Source organism: Rousettus aegyptiacus, unplaced genomic scaffold (genome assembly GCF_014176215.1).
Source record: "Rousettus aegyptiacus isolate mRouAeg1 unplaced genomic scaffold, mRouAeg1.p scaffold_m13_p_3, whole genome shotgun sequence".
NCBI lineage: Eukaryota > Metazoa > Chordata > Mammalia > Chiroptera > Pteropodidae > Rousettus > Rousettus aegyptiacus.
In genome coordinates, this window is record NW_023416306.1 from 101490083 (window position 1) to 101503256 (window position 13174).

Consider the following 13174-nt stretch of genomic DNA (forward strand, 5'->3'; position numbering starts at 1 on the left):
AAGAAAACCTTTGGAGGTGATAGACATGTTCATTATTTTGATCGTGGTGATGTTTCATGAGTGCATACATACCTATGTTAAAATGGACTAAATCGACCATATTAAATATGTTCAGTTTATTGTTTATCAATTATAACTCGATAAAGTCGTTTTCAAAATCCTGGAAATAAAAAATCTCCTTACCTGCATTGGCAGGTGTTGCGCAGACTTTTGACACAATATGAAACAATGAACAATATGGATGAAGTTATACTTGATAAAGTATGTAACACAGAAATTGATATTATAACATGTGCGACAAAGAGGCTAAAACATCCATTCAATAGGTATTTAGCAATTTGAGAACTACTCTATCAAGATACTGCCTACATCCTGAGTAAAATATCAAGTTCTTTTATGCCACATCAGCACACACAGTGTGAAGACTACTTTTCAAGAGAGCAAGTACTGCCACTGAGGGACCTTATTTTAAACAGATTGCTTTTTTTCTGAAGATCCTGGGACTCACCGAGTGTTTTTTGTTTTGTTTTGTTTTGTTCTCAAACATTAGGAAGCACTCCTTTTCCGGGAAAAGAAATTCTTACTATTCTAATTAGAATAGTGATCAAACAAACAAAAAACTCTTTTTTTTTTTTTTTTTGTATAGTCATCCATAGAAAGGAGAATTCTGGGATTCATAGAAGTCCATCGTCATCCACGGTGATGATGAAACCATCACCCCTGATAAAATTATGCAGAAAGAAGCTGATGAGATCAAACTAACTGAAGACATTTCTCTGAAAATATGAGCCTACAGTTGCTTGATCAGAAGACTTATCAAAAAAGAGGAAAAAACATAAAGAAAATTAATCAGGGTGCAGTAACAAAGATAACCTCACTGCTTCATGATTTGGACATTTAAAACTGTGAAAAATATTACCTTGAAGTTGGGGCCTACACCAATGATACGGTAGAGATTATTAAGAAGCTGCATAATAACTTTGGAAATTATATGCTGGCTGTTAATCAACATGCCAATCTGACCTCAGGGTTGAACCTTATGTACTTGGTATCTTTTCAAGGGGAAGTCCATGCTGCCTCCAAAATCTGCACCTGGGGGATCCTCACCCTCACCCCTACCTTTACTTTGCTATCCAATCTCCAAACTTCTCTATTTCGTCCCTCTCATTCGGTCAACCCATTTCTTCATCATCGCTATTGTCCAGAGCAGGATATTTGAATCTCTCAGCCTCACCTGGGGAAAACAAATCAACACATAAAAATTTATGAAATTTGCTGGAGCTTCCATCAACATTGTCCCAACAAAAAGTCCAGATGTTAGAGAAGATTATCATCGTCATCTGTCCACCTGTTCAAGAGCCAATGACATGTCTTTAAGAAATCCAAAGAAGAAAAATTATTTAACCCAAGAAAAGATGAATCTCAAATCCCACATCAGAGTAGCCCTGCAAGCCAGCAAGGGCAGCAAAACCATGGTGGAACTGTAAGTTCGAACCATGCAGAAGTCATCATGTCCTGGGATCGATCCTAGATGAGGAGAAGGAAATAGTGGTCCTAATTTTCGAGCATTTCTTTACCAGCTAAACTGCACAACACAAGATCAGGAAAACTATCTCCGCTGAAGCAGAAGAAGCGGAAATATTCTCAGGAAGTCATCTCACACTGCAGCAATTGAGGCTCCCAGAAACTCCAAGAAAACAACAGATGGATGTAGTCTTTTTAATACTGATAGAATAAGATCAGAGCCAAAGAGAATAAAGAACAAATAAAAGACATCCTTGAGCAATAAAAAGTTGGCCAGTGTCATGTAAGAACATTAAAAGAGGCCCTAAGAATATTAGGCACTAAGAAGGGATGAAGAGAGCCGGACCAGTTTCACCAGACCAACACAGCACCAGGCAGAGACCTCCTCAGCCATATGATTCTCACTAGAGATTCTGAAAGCTTCCAGCCAAGTGTATTTCCACACCCATAGTGCCTACATAATTCTCATGACACTATCCTAGTTACTTGGGCTAATAGAGTTGACTATGTTCAAAGCAAAGAAAAATTTGCATCCTTTTATTTTTTGGTGGAAAATAGCCTCTGCACATGTGTAAGTATTAAAGAGAGAATGAACTAGGTTCAGATGTGCTGCCTGAAGAAAACACAGAGTACCTAAAGCATTAATATGTTTTTGGAATACTGTGTTCCATAATTTGAGTAACTTAAATTTTTAATCTTCTTTTTTCTGTTAATACTTTAAATGGTAAATGCTTAAAAGATCAAGTTATTTGGGGGCAGCCTAATGGTACACAAAGAAGCTTTAAAGAATCTATATATCATACAATTTGACTAAATTAAATTTTTAACCATTTGTATTTTTTTGAACACTCTGAAGGATAAATATTTTAATGAATGAAGTCATTTGGGGCAGTCAAAAAGTTTAGAAAGACATTTGAAAGGCATCCACGAAAAGTCATGGTACAGGGAAGGAGGGCATCTGGGATGAAGCTTTATTCAAGTGGATTCTCACAGCAATTCTAGATAACCTGTGTATGTGAACAAAAGGCATACTATCTTTTAGAAAGATAAATTCTCTCTCCCTGGCTAACACAAATCCATTATTCTTTGCTTCACAGATTTAAACTAGTTTTTACATGTTGCGTATAATTATCATTTCTTTGTCTCTCCTCTACACCTTCTCTTCTTCTCTAGCCTTATTCTTTGTATTTCCTCATCCCTCTGGCTCCATATGCTCCAGAAAAAGCAGTATCTCATCACACAAATAGAAACACAAAAATTGGCTTCAACCTATACTTGGTTAATCAAAAGAACAAAGAGTTCATGGTAGTTATTCTAGAATTTTGGAAGAAGAAAACAAAGCATTTACAAGGCAAGAAGGAGTGGTATACTTAGAACATATTTTGTTCGTGTATATTTTTATGTATCAGCTATCAATGTCCACTAAAATAATTTTTTTCTTTGGAAAAAAATAGAAAATTATCAGACCATATTATCCCAGAATGCTAAATAAATGCACGTCAAAAAAGGAAAGGAAAGGAAAAGGAAGGAAGGAAGGAAGGAAGGAAGGAAGGAAGGAAGGAAGGAAGGAAGGAAGGAAAAACTGCCTCAGATGATTTTTCACCTCAGCACCTTGCTCTTGTGCTTTTTATACAGATTTTAGAAAGCTGATGGTTGCAGCATTTTTTAGTAAAATTGAGTTGGGAAAGTAAGACATAAATTGCCAGCCTCATAAAGATCAAATGATCCAAGTGAGCAACAACTGTTCTGACTTGTCTTCAACTAGTCAAGAATGTATATAAACTTACTTTGGAAAAATATTGACAATGTTTATTACTTTAAATTAGAAACTAAAAGAGAGAAGTACTGAGATTTTAGAATTTCACAGGGCATGTACCATCATGGCTTTTTGTGTTAAAAGATGACGTTGCACTGACTTAGGTGAACATACCATTGTAACAACAGACTATGGTATCAGTTTCCTTTACTGCAAACAAAAATGTTATGATTTCAAGTTATTTCTTCTCATTTTAGAGAAGTTGTGAGCAAAAGAAGGCAAAGTGGTTAATGCTGTGAATACTTACAATGAAGTGTTATAAGATAAATAGGTACCAGGGGCGTAATGTACATCATGGTAACTATCGTTAACACAGCTGTATGGCATATTTGAAAGTTGCTGAAAGAATGGATCCTAAGAGTTCTTCTAACAAGGGGAAGATTTGTGTGTGTGTCTCTCAATGAGGTGATGGATGTTAAACATTGGTAGTCATGTCACAATGTATGTATGTCAAATCATTATGCTGTACACCTTCAACTTCTATAATGTTGCATTACAACTATTTCTCAATAAACGTGGAAGAGAAAAAGTAGTAATATAAAAATAAGTAAATAGTATAATTTTTACTACATTTTAGGTGGACACCTGCTTCAGATAGTTGAATTTTTTTTTCCAGAAACTAGTATTTATCTCATTCACCAACATGTTAAGTTTCCAAATTTCAACTTCTGCTGAAGTGAATGAAACTGAACTTTTCTTGATCTTCCTCATCCTATACACCCATATTCCAAGTGACATATATTATCACCCAATGAAATTTCATGCATAAACAGCTTCTCGTTCTTGAATTTGATACTGATAAGGCTGTGGGCTTTTGACTCCTATAGTAATATTTTAATTTTATCAACACTTTCTAAGATTAACCAAAAATGTTTTCTTCCCCTTATTAACATTTCAAACTAGAAATCTTAAGCTTCCAAAGCAACAGCCCCTACCAGAATTATTAAGTAAATTCCATTAGTTATGCCATGTCTTCTTCCTCTGCATTCCTGATTCTGACACTAAAAATACTCTAAGTAATTCACTTCCAGTTTATTACTTTTTTTACAGTTTGTTAATTTCAAGACCGTATTCAAATTCAATCTTCCAATAAAGATAGTTAACAAATGGTAACATTTACTTGCATTACAAGTTTTAAAAGATTTCAAATCTTTTTCTTTTTTTACATTTTTCCAGTTTTATTGAGAAATAGTTGACGTACATCACTGTATAACTAACTTTAAGGTGTACAAGATGATGGATGGTTTGATTTACATATATTTATGACATTATTACCACAATAGGTTTAGTTAATATCTCATATAAATACAATACATAGAAAAGAAAAAAAAATCTCCTTGTGATGAGAACTCTTAGTATTTGCTCTCTTAAAAACTTCCCTATATGTCATATAGCAGTGTTGCTATAGTCATTATGGGGTACATTATATCCCTAGTACTCATTTATCTTATAACTGGAAGATTGTGCCTTTGACCACCTTCCTCCAATTCCCCTTCCCCCTACACACCACTCCTGGTACACAGATAGGACCTCTTTTACCAGTTGCTGTTTTATTTTTGTTTCTGTTTTAGATTCCACATATAAGTGAGGTCATTTATTTTTCTCTGTCTGACAGTTCACTTAGTCTAATGCCTTTAAGATCTGTCCATGTTTTTGCAAATGGTAGGATTTTCTCATTTTTATGGCTAAATAATATTCCATTGTGTGTGTGTGTGTGTGTGTGTGTGTGTGTGTGTGTGTGTGTATACACCATATCTGCTTAATCCATTCACCCATTGGTGGATGCTTAGGTTGCTTCCATGTCTTAGCTGTTGTAAATAATGCTGCTCTGAACATAAGGGTGCAGATGTCTTTTTGAGTTAGTGTTTTTGTTTCCTTTGGAAAAGTATTAAAATCTTATTACACATATATGTAAAATCTTATAGATATGCAAGTGTAATATAAGAATTTAAAACTTTGTATATATAATATTATATGCTCTTATATTGTAACACATTTCATTCACTATACCATATAGTGCAGTTATATCTATGAAAAATGTATTTAGGTTGCCAAAGCCCTGCTGATAAAAGTAGAATGTTCCAAACAACAGGATTAATTATATTTTTCTCTACATTTTCACCGAATGCTCAAAATTATAATATACTTTAGTTTACTACATATTTTAAAATTACTTCTCGTTGAACATTTTTCTTTCCTAGAGCTTCCTGACGGCTCCAATTTATTTTCTTTCTTTTTTTTTTTTTTGGCAAAAGAAATATGTCTTTTCATTATTACTAAAATTGTCCAGAGCTTTGTTATTAGTTATTTTGTATAGTGGATTTTTTTAAAGATACTCTTTTTGTATCAATCAGACTTCAACCCAGTTTGTACTGATTGTTTTATTGGCTTAATGGATAATTGTCAAACTATGATTTTTTTTTGCATTACATTCCTGAAATAGATCAGCAATCTCTTGCATCTTCTGTCTTTCTCGTTCTTGTTTGTTTGTGTTTCCTGAGGTAAATCCTCAAGTAAGCCCACTGATTGAAAGCCTGTGCAGCACTGAGCTTTCTAAGTCATCACCTGTTAGAAAATATATTTATTTTGACATGTGGTTAGTAGTTTGGCTGTACTTTTCTGCCAAAATAAGAGGAAAAACATAGAAGTTCTGTAAAGCACTGAACAAGTTGCAAGAATTCCATTATCTTAGAGGTGAACCTGTAAGCAACTAAACCCATGTGGCAAGCCAAATAAAGGCCTCTGGAAGATGCCAGTGCCCTCATCTCTACAACCTCTGAATATGTTAAATTACATTCAAAGGGGTTTTTTAGATATAAGTAAGGTTACAGATCTTGAAATAGGGAAACTCTCCTAGATCACTCTAGTGGGCCCTATCTGACCATATGAGTCTTAAAAGCAAAGCACTTTCTCTAACTCAAGTCAGAAAAGATGCAGCTGAAGTCAGAATGTAAGAAAGACTAACCATGTTCTTCTTGGTTTAAAATGGAGAGGGCAATGTGATGAAGAATGTGGGTGGACTTAAAAAAAGGGTCCCAGTTGACAGCCACAAGGAAGCAAAACGTGAGCCCTGCAGCCACAAAGAACTGAATTCTACCGAAAACCTGAATGAGCTTGGGAGTGGATCCTTCCTCAGAGCCTCCAGGTAAAAACCCAGGCCTGCCGACACCTTGATTTTTGCCTTGTGAGACCCAAAGCAAAGAAAATGGTTGAACCCAATGAGACTTCCGACATATAGAACTATGAGATAATAAATGTGTTTTGTTTTAAGCCACTAAGTATATGACAAGTTGGTATGGCAGCAGTCTAGAACTAATACACAAAGCCTTCATCAGAAGATTTGTTAGAAACTTTAAGAATCTAGAGCAACAGCAAAGAATTTACAACAACAAAAAAAAGAAGATAAACATCAAGGAAATGGAAAACAGTTCAATGGGATATATGCTAACTCTGTCAGTTAGCACTTTTCTCTCTAAAGGCTTGTTGCAGGTTGTTTCTCTGGAAAGAAATGGAGATGAGTATTCAGGAAGTTTATTGAGAGTGCCCTTTGTATCCACCCTGCAGAAGAAAAGAGAAGGAAGGAAGATTGGACAGTGGGAGAAACTGAGCTCTAATTAAGTCTAAATGAAGGCCTTAGTCCTACAGGGAGTTCTAAAGGTGGATGGCCCTTCAGAATTACTCCAAGACAGAGTGAATAGTTCAGGTCTTAATACCCATACTTCACGTAGTCACTGGCTGGGGCAGCCCCAGTAAAAGTTATGACCTCAAACAAGGATATTCTCTGTAGCTAAAACAGTCCCTCCATTTAGGTAGCTGACAGTTGAGGGCTTGACGTTAGCAGCACTTAACAGCAGCAGAGGGAGTAAGGCATTCATTCCAGAAAGTGGATCTTGGCATCACATTGGAGTATCCTCTACAAGGGCTGCTATTACCAGATCACCCAGTTTATATTGAAACACAACATAATGTGTCTTGTGGCCAAGAGATTATTTAACATAACCAAGATCCATGATCTATGCATACATATATTAACTCAATAAACAGATTTTTTTAAGTACCAAAATGCCCTAGATACACTGTTTACTTACATGTTTATTTACGTAATTTGTAAGATTTGTATCCTTTTCAGTTTATTTAGACTTTTGTATCCCACCATTGGGTCTATCTTGGTGAACATATTCTGTTCAGTTGTAAAATGTGTATTCTACACTTGTTGAATATCAGATAGGTCAAGGCAACTGATAATACTTTTCAAATCTTCTATATTTTTACTGATTTTTTTTCTAGCTGTTCTATCAGTTGCTGAGAGGGTTAACATCTCTAACTATGATTATGGAATTGTCTATTTCTCTTTTTAATTCTGTCAATTTTTTCTTGGAGTCTGTCCTGTGTATGGATCAGCCAAAGATTCAGATAAATTTAACACATAAAATTTGGAAATACCCTCTCTGGCTGTCTTTTTTCTAGGTTATTTTCCAGTGGCTGTGGTTGCCCTGACCTCTGTCCTTCAATTATTTAAATATGTAAGCTTATAAGTGTTCTAAGAGAGTGTTTGCTGCTGGCGTCATTGCAAAAGCCTAAAAGGAAGATTTACAGTGTATACTTGTAGCGATGGTGCAAAGTCCTTCCTCAAGAGCACCTGGCCTCACTTTCAGTCAAGCGTCTTGCTCTGTGAACTATCTTATATCTTAAAACTGGGTGAGTATTCAATGTCAGATTTTTTGGATACCAGACTTAGAGTTTTTCTCTTTGTGAAGATCAAGAAACAATGTGTTAGGCTACCTATCAATTTCATTGTTAAAGACTCTGTAATCATTAGCTACCTCCAAAGATATCTGTGAGAAAATGCATTCTTATTTCTCGTAAGTCTTTGCTGACCTTTACCGGTTAACATGATCACCTTGTCATTGACAATTAAATGTGGCCACTTAGCCTCTTCTATTCTGGGGTCACATCACCCCCCATTGAAATTAGGGAACCCATCTCCATGTTGACATCCCCTGTAGTCATATCAGACTATAAAGGGGACCAACTGTAGAGTTTTTCAAGGATGCAGGTACTCTTCTCACTAAGAGTAGATGACTTTGTGAGGTCAGTGTTCTCTGGGATTTCTCATGAAAGATACTAGAAGGCAGATATATAGATAAATAGTACATAATAAATCAAATCCAACTTTCCTGTCTCCATAAACCTTTGTATCCCCTCCCACTCATCTTGCCAGAGAGGGCCTGGAATCTTAATCTCATTAAATATGCACCACAGCTGAGTCCAAGTTTCAGTCAGCTCAACTAACCCATTAGAGCTGCATGAGCTAACATATTAGAATTTGAGTCTTTTGTAAAAAAATATCAATAAATTTAGTGTTGCATTCTGTCTTTCTTGATCTAACTCCTTAGAATCTATCCTCGTACATGTTCCCAAGACTTATATGTTAACAAAGTCTTGCAATTCCTTTGATATATAAGCTATTTCCTCCCGACTCATAGTGTGATACTGTTTGCCCTAAAGTGGTGACTCTCAACTGGTGTTGATTTCCGCCCCCTGGAAAATGCTCAAAACATTTTTGATTTTACAACTGGGGGAAGGGAAGTCTCCTGGTATCCAGTGGATAAAGGTTAGGGATGCTGCTCAACATCATAAAATGCATAGGACAGGTACCACAAGAAAGAATTATCCAATTCAAAATGTCAGTAGTGCTGAGGATGAGAAAGTCCACCCTGGAGAATGCAGAGATTAGGTACCGTTTTAGGGTTCGGTGGCAACGGGGGTAGTCGCAGTCGATCTTGAAGAGAATAAGCACCCCCCTCCAAGACATCTGTCCCACTGTGATTATCATAAGGGTTTTCAAGCAGAAAAGGCTAACTTCTTTGGACACTGGAGTACAAGCTACTTTCACTGACAGGGCAGGCTCAGAATAGCATATGGGTTCAAGATTGTCAGTTTCACTTAGGTCCAACCATCTCTCTCCATTGCAAGTTTCAGAATTCCATTCTTTTCCACTTTCACATGAGAAACTTAGCAAGAGTGTGGATTTGCCTGTCATTGTAGTTCAGCAACTCACGCAATTATATTTTGCATTTGATTTTCACTAGTATCAGTCTATGGCAACAAGAAATAAAGTATTTTTAGGAATATCATAGAAATGCTTGGGTTATAAAATGGTAAGTTAAGTTTAGAAATAATGGAGTTAAACTTGTTATTTTCTCTCTATAAGTGATCAAGGGCACGCAAAAATATTTTTATCTCACATTCAGGTTAATATAGAATTTACCACTTGTCAAGTGTAACAGCCATTTGAATTCCCAAGAATTGTGCTTCAGTTGGCACTTTATCCCATTCAACCACAGTTGGTAGCTTAATTAATTGTGATGCCACTACAAGCCATGGGTTACTAGCATTCATTTTCCATTAACAAAGAACTCAGTACTGTGTTAAAGCTCAACGGCATGGCCAAGCAATGTCAGAATCCCATCGCCTGTGACCCATCCCACATCTGATACCAATTCCGAATCAGTCAGGATCTAATAAGGAGATAGCGGGAACATAGTGATTTAAGTGGGAGAACTTTGATATAAAGAATAATTAGAGTAACTATAAAATTAAGAGAATCCTATATGTCTCCCTCAAGCTATAGGGGAGTATCTAAAGAAAGAAAAATTCAGACTTTCTTGAAGAAGACACAGATGCAGAGTTGGTGTTTAAGGGTGAACTTGGAACTGAGAGGCAATAAATTGATATCAGGTAAATCTCTTATTTTTTACTGTAGCCTTTTTCCAATCTATTTATTCATTATTTTATTGGACCAATATTATTGAATACTTACCATGTTTCAGGTACTCTTTTCAGTTCTGGAGATAACACTCTGGACAAAACAAAGCCTCGGCCCTGATGTCATTCTATTGGAGAAGATAATAAACAAGCAAATAGATCAAATAATTATTTCTCAGATTATGATATAAATATCTCTTCAGAGTTATAAATCTGAGTACATGAACAATCCTATTTTTAAAAGTCTCATGAAAGCTGAATTTTTAATTTGATCGAAAGGCTTAAATTCACACTATTTTTTGGAAATGCTTGGCAGCTAATAGAAATAACATATACTCATTAATAAAAGTCCAGTCTGCCCAGCAACACTAAGTGTGAGTACATGTGCAAAATTGTAGGGCTATGCTGAGCAATAGCTGAGATTCTAATTTTATCTTTTTGTTAGCCTCTAGAGTTTAGGTATGTAGTCTAAGAGTAGCACTTTAACAGACAAATTTAAACAGAAAAAAAAAATGAGCGAATAGGGAGATATTTTTCCCAAATTCCCAGGTTTAGTTAAATTTCAGATAACATATTTTGTCTTATGCTGTTACTTTGGAAATATCATGAATGCAAAGCCATGTTTTAAAGGGAAATATTCTTTTAATGCCATTTACAAGAAATGACCTGGAGTTATATAGAAGCAATTCCACTGGCCTTTCTTTTTAAAGAAATCTACATTCTACCCAAAGCATCTGTAGGCTACAGAATATTATCAGACAACTAATACATCCCAATCAGACTGAATTTATTTATAGACAACGTTCTTTTTGCAATGTTAGATGCCTCATTAACTTGATTCAGCTTGTGCATAGCAAAAATATTCCCTCCCTCTTCAGATTTTTGATAGAGTGAATTATAATTTCTTCTCTCACTCATTATAAACCTTTAGTTTGGAGGACATTTCGGAAATGTGTAGTGCCGCTTATGTGAATCCTGGATTATTTGTCCTGAATTAATTATGTGCTTTATTTATTTTTCTTTGAGAGGACTATAAGGGGATATAGTGACCATTCTTAGTTTTTAGTTTACATGGAAAATAAGTTAAAATTTAATTTTGCTATAAATCTCCTCCTAAGAAAAAATGAAATGTGAATTTGTATTTGAATAGATTCCACTATACATCTTATTGTCAAGTTAGTGGGATGTGGGTGGGATAGTTGGGTTTTAAAACTCCTGAAGGCTTAATAATTCAACTTACTTTTTAGATGTGTTCATCTAAGATCTAAACTAAGGTTATACTGTGAAAAACCAGCACATATAACTCCCATATTATGTTATACATCTTTGAATTTTGAAATTTCCTTTTGAATATCACCATGCAACTTCACGTTGTATGCTCTTTTAATTTGCTTGTACTTCTATAAGCATGGGAGAAGAAAGGATTTTTTTCCCCAAATCTTCCACTACAACTGTTTCAGAGTCATTTTCTAAACCAGGTTTAACAGGTTACACTGAGCTCAGGAAAAAGATAGTAATTAAAAAGCTGGCTTCTATTTCTCTTAAATTCAATATGATATGCTTTCAGTGATTTTCACACAAATAAAAATAGTTAACGTTTGATATAAAATGGCCACTAATTATACTGGGAAATATTTTCGCAGTATAAAATGGTAATTTTGTGAAAAAGAAACAATTTATCTTAAACTATACAATACAGTGTGAAAGATCATGAAATTAACTAGAAATTTTTCCACTTCCAGATTGTGAACAGTCTGGATCTACACTGTTTGATAAAAATTTTGATTCTTACAAAAGCCCAGGAATGGATGTGGAACAGCATGACCTACGTTCATCAAATAAAGTACTTTTCTTTGACAGAGGAACAGGAATGGAAAACTGAAAACAGTTTTAAGATGGAGTTCCTAAACTTATTAAGTCAGTCTAGTATGCAAATGGTATGGTGCATGGTTTAAGCATATATGACTGGCCTGTTGATGAACTGTCTTTTTTAGAATACATAAATGAAAAGTTACTTGTAAGCCAGGTTTTGGTCCTAAAGAAATTCCTAATTTACCTGATAATGATCAGGCTTTGAGGCTTCAGGGTACATATGGTAAGCCCAAACTAGAGACCATCCTCTATTCTAATCACAGTTAAAGTCAGCTGTGGGAGGCTGCCACCCTTGCTTGAATGGTTTATAATCAGCTTGAGATATGAAACTGACTCATTTCTGGAAGTGTGGGAGCTGTTTTTTCACTCTTTTCAGTGCATGACTGCCACCATAAAATAAGATCGAATGCCCTGGTGCTGCCCTACTGCTTCCTCTCCTTATTTGTTAACTTTTCATGGTATGTGGATTCATACTGTATTTATGTTTTCTCAGCTTCAAATTATCTCACAGTTTTGCATTGGACAACCCATTTTGCTATACTTCTAAAATAAGACATTATTTCTATTATGCTATATTCTTATTACATTATTTTTAAAGGATGAACCCCTTAAATATAAATAGATATAATACTTAAACTCATTAAAATTATAATATCTTTCTTAGTATCCCTCTCCATTCACTGTCATCTCTTGGTAGATTACTTGTGAGCTTCTTCCACTTTGTCTAAAGGTGGCTATAAACTTGTCCATTAAAATACTATTATTAGGGAATCAAATTGAAACTATAGACTTTCTTCCTGAATCTTCTAAACTTCAAGCTACAACATTTTATTTCCTTCTTTTAAAAGTCTTGGTCTCCTAAATTTTGTACACATATCTTCCGGGATCTTACAGACATTTACTTACTTAAGTTATTGTTCCTTTGAACTTTGAAAAATCTTATTCGAGTTTTAAAGGAAGAAAAGGCTTAACGTACTCAACCATCAAATAGATTAAAAAATTTAATTATATATTTACTATATATATAATTTATTATATGTATAATTTATTTTATATATATATAGAGAGAGAGAGAGAGACAGAGAGCGGTGACAGCAAATGTTAAATGTAAAAATCAGTAAATCTGGGAAAAGAATGGGAGTTTTCTATACTAGTGTCACAATATTTCTTTAAGTTCGAAGTTATTTCAAAGTG

At 35.0% G+C, this 13174-nt stretch overlaps 1 long non-coding RNA gene across 4 annotated transcripts in view; it reads left to right on the forward strand.

Moving 5' to 3' along the window:
- The window catches only part of LOC107513527, a 479315-nt gene extending 466358 nt beyond the window's left edge, over window positions 1-12957 (forward strand). For all 4 annotated transcript variants that reach the window (XR_004956357.1, XR_004956356.1, XR_004956355.1 and 1 more), the window contains 3 exons: window positions 7808-8038; window positions 9969-10081; window positions 11851-12957. This is a non-coding gene — a long non-coding RNA (uncharacterized LOC107513527). The remainder of the gene's footprint in view (window positions 1-7807; window positions 8039-9968; window positions 10082-11850) is intronic.
- The last annotated feature ends 217 nt before the right edge of the window (window positions 12958-13174 follow it).